The sequence below is a fragment of the Haliotis rufescens genome, unplaced genomic scaffold (genome assembly GCF_023055435.1).
Source record: "Haliotis rufescens isolate VD_foot unplaced genomic scaffold, xgHalRufe1.0.p SCAF_1, whole genome shotgun sequence".
Taxonomy (NCBI): Eukaryota; Metazoa; Mollusca; class Gastropoda; order Lepetellida; family Haliotidae; genus Haliotis; species Haliotis rufescens.
The window spans coordinates 88,176,379-88,186,226 of record NW_025963779.1 but is presented as its reverse complement, the minus strand read 5'-3'; the positions used below and the strand labels follow the sequence as shown (position 1 = coordinate 88,186,226).

The 9,848-nt window shown below is 37.4% G+C and overlaps 1 protein-coding gene across 3 annotated transcripts in view; it reads left to right on the top strand.

Moving 5' to 3' along the window:
• The first annotated feature begins 241 nt into the window (after positions 1–241).
• Positions 242–9,848, top strand: part of LOC124119724 (major facilitator superfamily domain-containing protein 12-like) — a 38,556-nt gene continuing 28,949 nt past the window's right edge. For 2 of the 3 annotated variants that reach the window (XM_046482356.2, XM_046482354.2), the window contains exon 1: positions 4,583–4,730. The gene's annotated coding sequence lies outside the window, so the exon portion shown is untranslated. Of the gene's footprint in view, positions 401–4,582; positions 4,731–9,848 lie in introns of those variants that run through there. The other variant, XM_046482355.2, reaches the window with a different exon arrangement.

Below are 9,848 nucleotides of genomic sequence, written 5' to 3'. Positions count from 1 at the left end.
ATACATACATATGTATAGTTACACATTTGCAAAAGTACTTACTTGAGTAGATGTTGTACAAGTGAACGGGATATTAGATAAAAAAAGTGACTTCGTTATACACGTCTCCTTGGGCAATGGGATGTGTCTAGGGGGGTAGGGCGAGAAGGGGAGTAGGAGAGAGTGAGTGTGTGTAAAGTCGCTGACGCATGGCGGTATATTGCCTGCGACGCTGCAATGTCATGCTGTCTCAGGACCTTTGATATAGGAGAGATAGCGTATTTGTTCATCTCGCTGATAACACTGTAGGTGTGTCATGTGTTACCAATCACAGGACAAACTGTCGCTGTAATTCACATGTGGGCTTGCAGTCACTACGAAGAACGTCTTTAGATTTATTTCGAGTGCACGCGAAAGTCTGGTAAGTTGTTGTGGTATGTCTCTAAACACACTTGCTTGATAAAGGTACAGCACCTGTATCGAAACGTCGCAATCTGCATCTCATATTTTAAACTCTCTCCTCATTGATACTACGCCTTTTGAAGGCCACTTTAGATAAAGCGTGATATGTATAAACAACGACTTTACATTTGCCGCGCCGGTACATGTGGGACAGCTGTGTTATATACATCCTTCAGAAGGATATATAAGAAACTATTGTCCCACATAAAAATGTTCGACAACTTCAATAACGAATGTGATTTTGAAGTATATCTATCTATCTATCTATCTATCTATCTATCTATCAAGAGAGAGAGAGAGAGAGAGAGAGAGAGAGAGGGGGGGATGTACACTGTGTATTAAATGGCAATATTTTGCTAAACCTACAGCCTACATGGCGATTCAGGGCCAAAGATCATTAAAGCGATCTTAGTGCTGGGGCGTTCTTAACTGCCTTTCTCTAACATAGGCTTACGATCATTGTAGTTGTAAGATCGTTTTGTGGGGCCGTCCACAAGTGGGCTGAAACGGGGGACCCTAGGTCCTAGCATAGGTCATGATTGTCATAAGAACCGCATAAAATACACATGATGGTCAATGCTTGATTAATTATACCTCGACGGCCATTGCTCGTGTCAATGATATATATATTATATATGCGTCTTATCTAGATTCTGATTGTGTAATCAGGATTGCCTTGAACTGATAGATTGATTGAGATAATCAAATTTGAAGCTGTGTTTTAAATGGTAAATGGAACTAGTTATAGGACGGTTAATTGCATATGTTTTCTTTAAGTGAATGAATTTTACCTCCGGTTATACACAACACAAAAATGTTTGCTAGATGTCCTGAAAGAAACTGTGTTGTGGGTCACAAACGATATATTATGTGGCTCCTCTTCTCATAGAGAAATAAATTCCTGCATTGAATGTCAGCCAGGGTGGGGTATAAAGTAATTTCCCAATGAAACTACGTCTGTAGCTTCCACACATTTAATGTTCTTCTTTTGTCGTACCTCATCCTGAAACGCTTTCGGTGGTATTTTCACGTGCACAATTACCTTTTGTTTGTTTGTTGTTTATCGCCTCACTCACCAATATTCCAACTATATGACGGCGGTCTGTAAATAATCGAGTCTGGACCAGACAATCCAGTGAGTGACATCATGAGCATCGATCCACGCATTTGGGATACGATGGCATGGATCAACCAAGACAGCGATTCTGAACACCCAATCCCGTTAGTCGCCTCTTATAACAAGGACAGCCGCCTTTTACCGCAAGTATGGGTTGCTGAAGACCTATGCTACCCCGGATCTTCACGGGTCCACAACTACCCGACTTGCACATACCCAGCTAACACGTAGATGTTATATAAACATCCCTAAAGCATTTTACGAAACGTTCAGGAAATGTTGTCCTCGCGTTATTATGTATGGTTTCAGAAACATTTTCTGTGAACATTTGATTATAACGTTTCTGAAATATTTCTGTAAAATATTCCAGAAATGCTTTTATTCACGTGAATTTGTATGGTCCCGGAAACGTTTAAGGAACGGCATATACTGCAGAAAACACAATACCAATGACCGACATGGTAATCCATGCCAATGACCGACATGGTAATCCATGCCAAGGACCGACATGGTAATCCATGCCATGACTTCAACATCCAGTCAACAAAGAACTTCAAGACTCAGTTCTAGGGAGATTTTGATATTTTGATATACAGGCTGACATGCGCTATGAATACTAAAGTGCCCGCTTGCAAACATCCTTCGTGAATGTTTGAAGGTCTTCATTGAGGAAATGAATTTAATTACGAGTTACCGGTCGTCGTATGATCTCATTCTCTTCTTTAGTCCCGTCACATCAATCTTTAACTGTTGTGCGTGTGGGTGACAGGTGCAGTTGGTAAGACATAAGAAATGTCTGTAAAGAATTCAAATATCAAGTGTTGTGCGAGTCCATGCGCAGCTGCATGTATTTATATTGTGCAGCTGAAGAATACAACGGAAATTTTAATGTGATATGTGAAGAATAGAAATTTATTTACTTAACGAATTCAAACTTTTGACCAAAATTGCTTGTCGCAACGCTTTTTAAAATGTTAAGAGACGACAGTCGTCTCCCTATATATATATCCTTTCTTTTTCTTTCGTTGTTGAATCGAGGAGATTGTTATTGTTTCATGTGAGTCTCCCGATTTCGTAGCTAAATTTCCCACCTCTCACATTATATAAATTATGTATATTTTGTTTATATTGTATATAGTGTCTCATAAGCCAATGTCTGGCTGGACGAACTCCATACATCTTTTGTCTTACGTGCATCGATTTAATATTGTACATGTTGTGCGTGTTTTACATTTTACTACTACTGTATTTTCAAAGTTGTTTACACCTTTATGCTTTGTGAACTTCATTTCAATGCCACATTTAATAATGCGACTATTACTAACAATGAGTTGCAACGACAGAAAAGGTTTTAAAAGAACTTGGTACCAAACAAACCGTCACATTAACATTATGAGGCCGTGAGAAACATCTTGTTGTATTAGCCAACTTAAGTACAACAGTGTCCCTCTGTATTTCTACACGATATGATATGCCACAAGCTGACCTCTGGAATACGCTATAGACACAAATTACACATTAAAGTTTTCGCCTCGATCACTACGTTTTGTGTAGGCTGGTGACTGGTGCAGTTATTAGGCTTTCAGGAATATTATTGCCTACCCCCATCAGCCACCGAGGCTCCCACAAAAATGAAAATCCGACAACTGGTAGTATAGGGGCGCGTTGCAAGCCACGAATCGCTTAAGAAAGCAAATTTATCGCCGAAAGCTATGACTACTCAATGCCGGGTCAACTGCAGTACTTGGGTCCCCACTTCGGGGGATTCCGTAAGGAAATCGCTGCCTTCAGCAAGCGGATACTGCTTTTGAAAATGAGCTTACCCCCTAAGAAATCAGAGTTCGACGATCCAGCTCTTGCTGCACAATGTCACTTGGATGTAGAGTAAACTTGAACTGATGATGGCGGGTGCAAGATATGACCTAATAGTGTGGCGTCATTCCGACGTCATTTCACGAAATGTTCGTGTGATATCAGTTTTTACAAACGTTTCAAGAACATGTTAAAAACATTTAGTTTTGTGATAAATTTTCAAAAACGTTTTAAGACGTTTTAATAACTAGTCATGAAAAGTAATTAAATGTGAGAGAATGAGTCGATCTTTTACCAGAGAGATATATATATATATATATATATATATATATATATATATATATATATATATATATATATATATTCACTTCTCAACGGTCTCTCTCACGTCCCCGCAAAATATGCACGACTAAATGTAACTGACTGTGACACTATCTGTGATCAGCAACAAACAAATCATGTGAAGTTTTGTCTTACTCGTATCTGCTATACTTTCTTTAGACTTTTAGTCTACAGATTAAACTGTAAATGTTGTGGAAATGTTCTATTACTGCATTACCAATCCACAACATTATGAAAACGGAGTGTCCTAGCTGGTGAACTCGTAGTCGTAATCGGTACTCACTTTAATACATGGCGATAACATTTCATGAAAATATGTTCTAGCAATAACATTTTGAATAGTTGTAAAACCTTTCTATATCGTTAATAAAATGTTTTGACGAAAATGTTTTGAAAAACTACAATGAAACCTTTTGAAAATATTATGTGTTAGCTATGTAGTGAGTGTGTGATTAGGCATATTATTAATTAATTAAGTTTCAGCTCTCAAAATTGTTGGGTAGATAGACTGATGTAGGCCCACAAAGGTAACTAACTGTGTATTGGTTGGAGTTCGAGACGCATGGCACACTTTGTCTTACATGCATATACCTGTAACAATGTACGTAGCTAAATGATCAACACGTGCAGTGAAAATATTCGTAGAAGAGATACTGACTGGTTTGAAACCCTTGAGCTGGTGAACCGTTATTTGTTTCATATCAAATACTTTAGCCTACAAATATATTTCTGTTATCACCATATGTCTGTTGGTTATCTCGGTAAATGAAACCTGGTTTTCACGGGAAGACAGAAGTCAGCATGACAGATATGCTTTGTTGACGTTTGGGCTTTATCACGTGACAAGTCACATGACCTGGTCATATGACTTTGTTGTTAGAGTCCGCCCCGTGACTGATGACTGTCACTTGAGAAGAACACAGCTTTCCACGTGACAGGTACACATGGCCGAGGTATTTGACAGGGATAGGATTATAACAACAGCTAGCTACCCTCAGTATGTGAATCCTTATTTCACGTAAGTACGAGCATGGCTATAGACTCTTTATGCGTAACATCTTGTTAGTCTGACAGGTCTGTTTCTCAGGCATCAGTAGTATTTGTTTACATCCACCGTATATTGAGTTGATTTAAAGTAAGGGACTGGTCAGTTATTATGGGGTGTGATTGGGGTCATTTATTATTGGGGGGTGATTGGGTGGGGTGGCAGTGAGATTGGTCTTAGGACTGTATCGTATTTTGTGGACACTCCCACACCCCCACCCCCATTTTATGTAACCTATTATTTTCATGCACCACCACTTGGGTCGTGTAATAGTGGGGTAGGTACCCGGGTAGTAGCCCCAGACTCCAGCTAAGGTTAGGACTAGTCAGTCCAGTGACATAATGTGCAATGCCCAGAATACCGCCCAAGAAAAACTTATATCCTGTATTATTGAACAAACTGTATCCTGTCCGCATCAGTCGGAGAGCGCACGTTATATCTCCAAAGTAAGTAAGTAACAAACTGTAAATACCAACTTCCTGAACTTCTTTAAGTTGCATTTAGAAGTTTGAATGATTAAAGATGGAGATAGTTCGATGGACATACAACTTCTTTATTACAATGAATATGACGTTTCAGTGTAGATATTAACACCGTTATCAAGCAAGTGATGTGATAACATAATTGCTTGATAACAGTGTTAGTATCTACACTGAAACGTAGCATTCATTGTAATAGAGAACTTGTATGTCCACAGAAGTACATGTATCTCCCTTGTCTACCAACTTCTTGGTTCTTGGTATCTTTGTAATCAGGTACATCATAGGATACTATATATAGGCTTAATCCACACCATGTGCTAAAAGTGCTTAAATATACATAATTACTTTGCTAATCTAAAATATCTACTATGTAAAGATTCTAAAAGATTTCTGACATTAAGGTCTGTGTGGGGTATAATATACTGTTAATGTGGTATACAGATTTGTTACTTGTGTGATTTGTATATGATAATATTTATATAGAGTTGGGACTTTTGACATATTTTGTTATATCCATAAGTACATTATGTTTATGTTTGTTTATGACATGTTCTACTGTAGTTGCATGTATACTTACACATAATCGGCCAGGTGTATCAACAGCGATTGAAATTACCCATAAAAGTCAAGGGGTCCTTGTCATAACCCTAATGTAAAAGGGGGGCACGGGTGGCCCAGTTGTCTAAGGCGCAGCAGTTCGCTTGCGTCCCTTGGGCACGACAGAAACCTATGATTGTGGGTTCGAATCCTGGTAACCCTGATTATGTTTGTAGGTTTGTCAGCACCATACCAGTGCTCGTTGGTTTCACCGAAGTGGTTAATGTCTGAGACCTGCATCACTTCAGGCTTTCCTCCCACATTAAGCTGACATGCAGCGGTATAACTGGAATTCTGTTAAAAGTGGCGTTAAACCCAACTCACTCACTCACCTAATGTAAAGTGCTAGAGACTAAGGGGACCCTTGATATAAATACACTAGGAACAAACCTTCATTGCAAATACTGATCATAGAATAACAGAAAGATCCCTATCAAAAGTTGTGTAGTTTTGATAGACTAAAGACAGGGTACTATTCGGTGACAAGGAAAGTTGTGATTTATTTTATCAAGGGGAAGTTTTGTAGATTTAAGCAGTCGTTGGTATTGATAGATACTGATACTAATGTTGTATGTCATGTGCCTTTGATAACACAGCTGTACCGACCTGGTCTATGTGTAGTGTCTTCCTAGTGTGTCTACAGTCCCATTGTGCCTTGAATAAAATCATGAAATGCATGAGTGAACATGACTGACCTGTTTTACCGGTAACCTCCCAAAACCCCTACATCCCATTTCCCCTACAGCTTAAGACAACAAAGTTCACGGTCCATGGCACTGCTAATCCATAGTCTGTTACCTATTTCATACAATGGAACAACCCAAGAAACACAAAAAGATTGAGATAAATATTTAATTACGATTACGATATTATTCAAAATTCATTATACATTATAATAATATGTTCATTTTTCCAAATTTATAATACATTATAATAATATGTTCATTTTTCAAAATTCATAATACATTATAACAAAATGTTCATAATATATTATAATAAATTTCAGTCTTCCTCTACATGTGGACTTGACACACTTCCAGTGTACGCAAGTCAGTCTCTCGATGTTCTTAGTGAGAAGATAACCATCAAATATGACTTAGGGCTTTCCTCTCTGTGACATAACAAACTCAACATTGCGGAAGTTAGTTACTTACTTACTTACTTTGGAGATTTAACGTGCGCTTTTCGATTGATGCGTATTTCGCACACGGATAATGTTAGTCTTACTGATATAGAAGTTTTAACGTGCGCTTTCCAACTGTAGCATATTTCGCACATGTTAGTTACTTACTTTGGAGATTTAACGTGCGCTTTCCGACTGATGCGTATTTCGCACACGGGCCTGGCCAGGCCATTTAATGTGTTTCCGAAAGGGTTGATAGTGGTGTGTGCAACCCAAGAGGGGGCTTTAGGGGTTGCTTATATAGAATTTGGGAATTTTGAGATTTGGAATAGATGCCGATGGGGTTGGGGAGTAGAACTAAGGGAGCTGGGTATGGTGGATGTTTGTTTGTTTGTTTATGTGAGTTTATGGACTCCGAAACCTGTGTGTTTGGAGGTCGGATCTGAAGATCCGTCCGTGTAAATGTGACACCAATTTGGCCAATTTTCGTGTATGTATGCTAGTGTGGTAGTTTTAGCTATGTTTGGGTCGGTTTGTTTATTTATTTGGCTAGCTAGTGTTGTGTCTATTTTGGGTATTTTAAGTTTAGGGGTGAAGATATTTGATTGTTTGCAGTTTTGTTTAAGATTTTTAGTTTGGTGTTCATTTAGGTAGTTTGTTATTCACATGTTAGTCAGTTTCAAGTATCAATATACTAAACCTAGCCATCTCTACTGTAAATCGTCTCATCTCAGTTTAAAAATTGTCTTCTCATCATACAGGCATCTTTCATTACACTTACATTAATTATTTTTTTTTTTTTAAACTTTCCTTTTAGTCCCCTAATCCCCTAAAGCTCTACCCCTTTCATTTCTACTACCTCAACTCCAGACCTTAATCTCTCCTTTAGGTGAGTTCATAATGCCAGACAGGTAAATGCCACGTGTTGTTTTAACTAATTGTAGGGGAACTGGGTTGTAGGGGAAATGGGATGTTTTACCTATGAGATAAACTTGTCCATACTGTGTCATCACCCTGGTGGCCGTGTGGGGTGGTGTGGTGGTGGTAGGATGGAGTGACATTGCCCCATGCTTGTCACCCTGTTAATGAAAAATTTGAAATGCTGTTCCATTTAAAATATATATTTGTGTGGTATGTGTTTGTATTCTTTTTAGCTTTTTTAGCATGCAGAAAAGGAAAGTCAAATAAAGTGATTTGGCCTTAAGTTACAAATCTAAAAAATGTGTTTGATCATATAGTTCATCTGCACCCAGTACTTTTATAAGTCAAACTAAGTTTGCAACATGAATGCAATTTAGGACAGAAATCAGAAAGTGAAATCCTACTTTAACAACTTGGTTGAACAGAAGCAGCATAAGTGATGTCTGTGTTTCCACATTATGACCCAGCTTGGTCTTGTCCCACTTCTTGACTGTCCGGTTTGTGATGTGTGTGTCTGTGATGTATAACTGCAGACTATTATTGGCCAACAAGCACACGACACCCATCAGCAGATTCACGTCTACTTTAGTCAGAAATAGGTTTTGTGAAATGTATTACTAAGACAACTTCAAATGTACTTTGATAATTTTTCAATTAACCTGACAAATTTATCTTTTATGGTAGGAATTTAAACTTTGTATTCAGTGGTGAGAGGCTGTTAAAAAAATAATGATGTATTACGAAACTTGCTCCAGTGAGAGTCACTTGACGACACTTTAAGTGTCCTTTACCAAGATAATTAGTACATATTTCATTCCCACTTCAGGGTGTTATTACTGGTATGGATATAACGGAAGGACATTGAAATATTCAGAAGCTTACCATATTTCCTCAATTATGCCCGGTAGTATTAATGCACAGATTTCTCCCTATTACAATCTTTTCATTTAACTGTTGGCGATAGAGAGTATCTGAAAGGAAAAAACACTTGGGTGTTTAATCGAGGAAATGGCTATCCTGCAAAAACAACTTTCAAATAGTAGTTAGAATTTTGAATTCACTCCTTGTGAATACCTGACACTTTTGTATGATAACAACTTCTTTATTCTTTGTACGACGTTTCAGAGCTACTTCTTGCTCCTTCATCAGGTGAATGCTTAGTAAGTGCAAAGAGGACTATATATATATATAAGTCATTATGTTTACACAACACAAGGTGGATGAATGTACAAAGATAACAACATAAAGACAAAGACATAGGATGAATGTACAATGATAACACATAATGACAATGACATAGGATTCATGTACAAAGATAACAACATAATGACAATGACATAGGATTCATGTACAAAGATAACAACATAATGACAATGACATAGGATTAATGAACAAAGATAACAACATAATGACAATGACATAGGATTCATGTACAAAGATAACAACATAATGAAAATGACATAGGATTCATGTACAAATATAACAACATTATGACAATGACATAGGATTAATGAACAAAGATAACAACATAATGACAATGACAGGATTCATGTACAAAGATAACATAATGACAATGACATAGGATTAATGAACAAAGATAACAACATAATGACAATGACAGGATTCATGTACAAAGATAACAACATAATGTCAATGACATAGGATTCATGTACAAAAAAAACATAATGACAATGACATAGGATTAATGAACAAAGATAAAAACATAATGACAATGACATAGGATGAATGTACAAAGTTACATAATGACAATGACATGGGATTAATGTACAAAGATAACAACATAATGACAATGACATAGGATTAATGAACAAAGATAACACCATAATGACAATGACATAGGATTAATGTACAAAGATAACAACATAATGACAATGACATAGGATTAATGTACAAAGATAACAACATAATGTCAATGACATAGGATGAATGTACAAAGATAACAACATA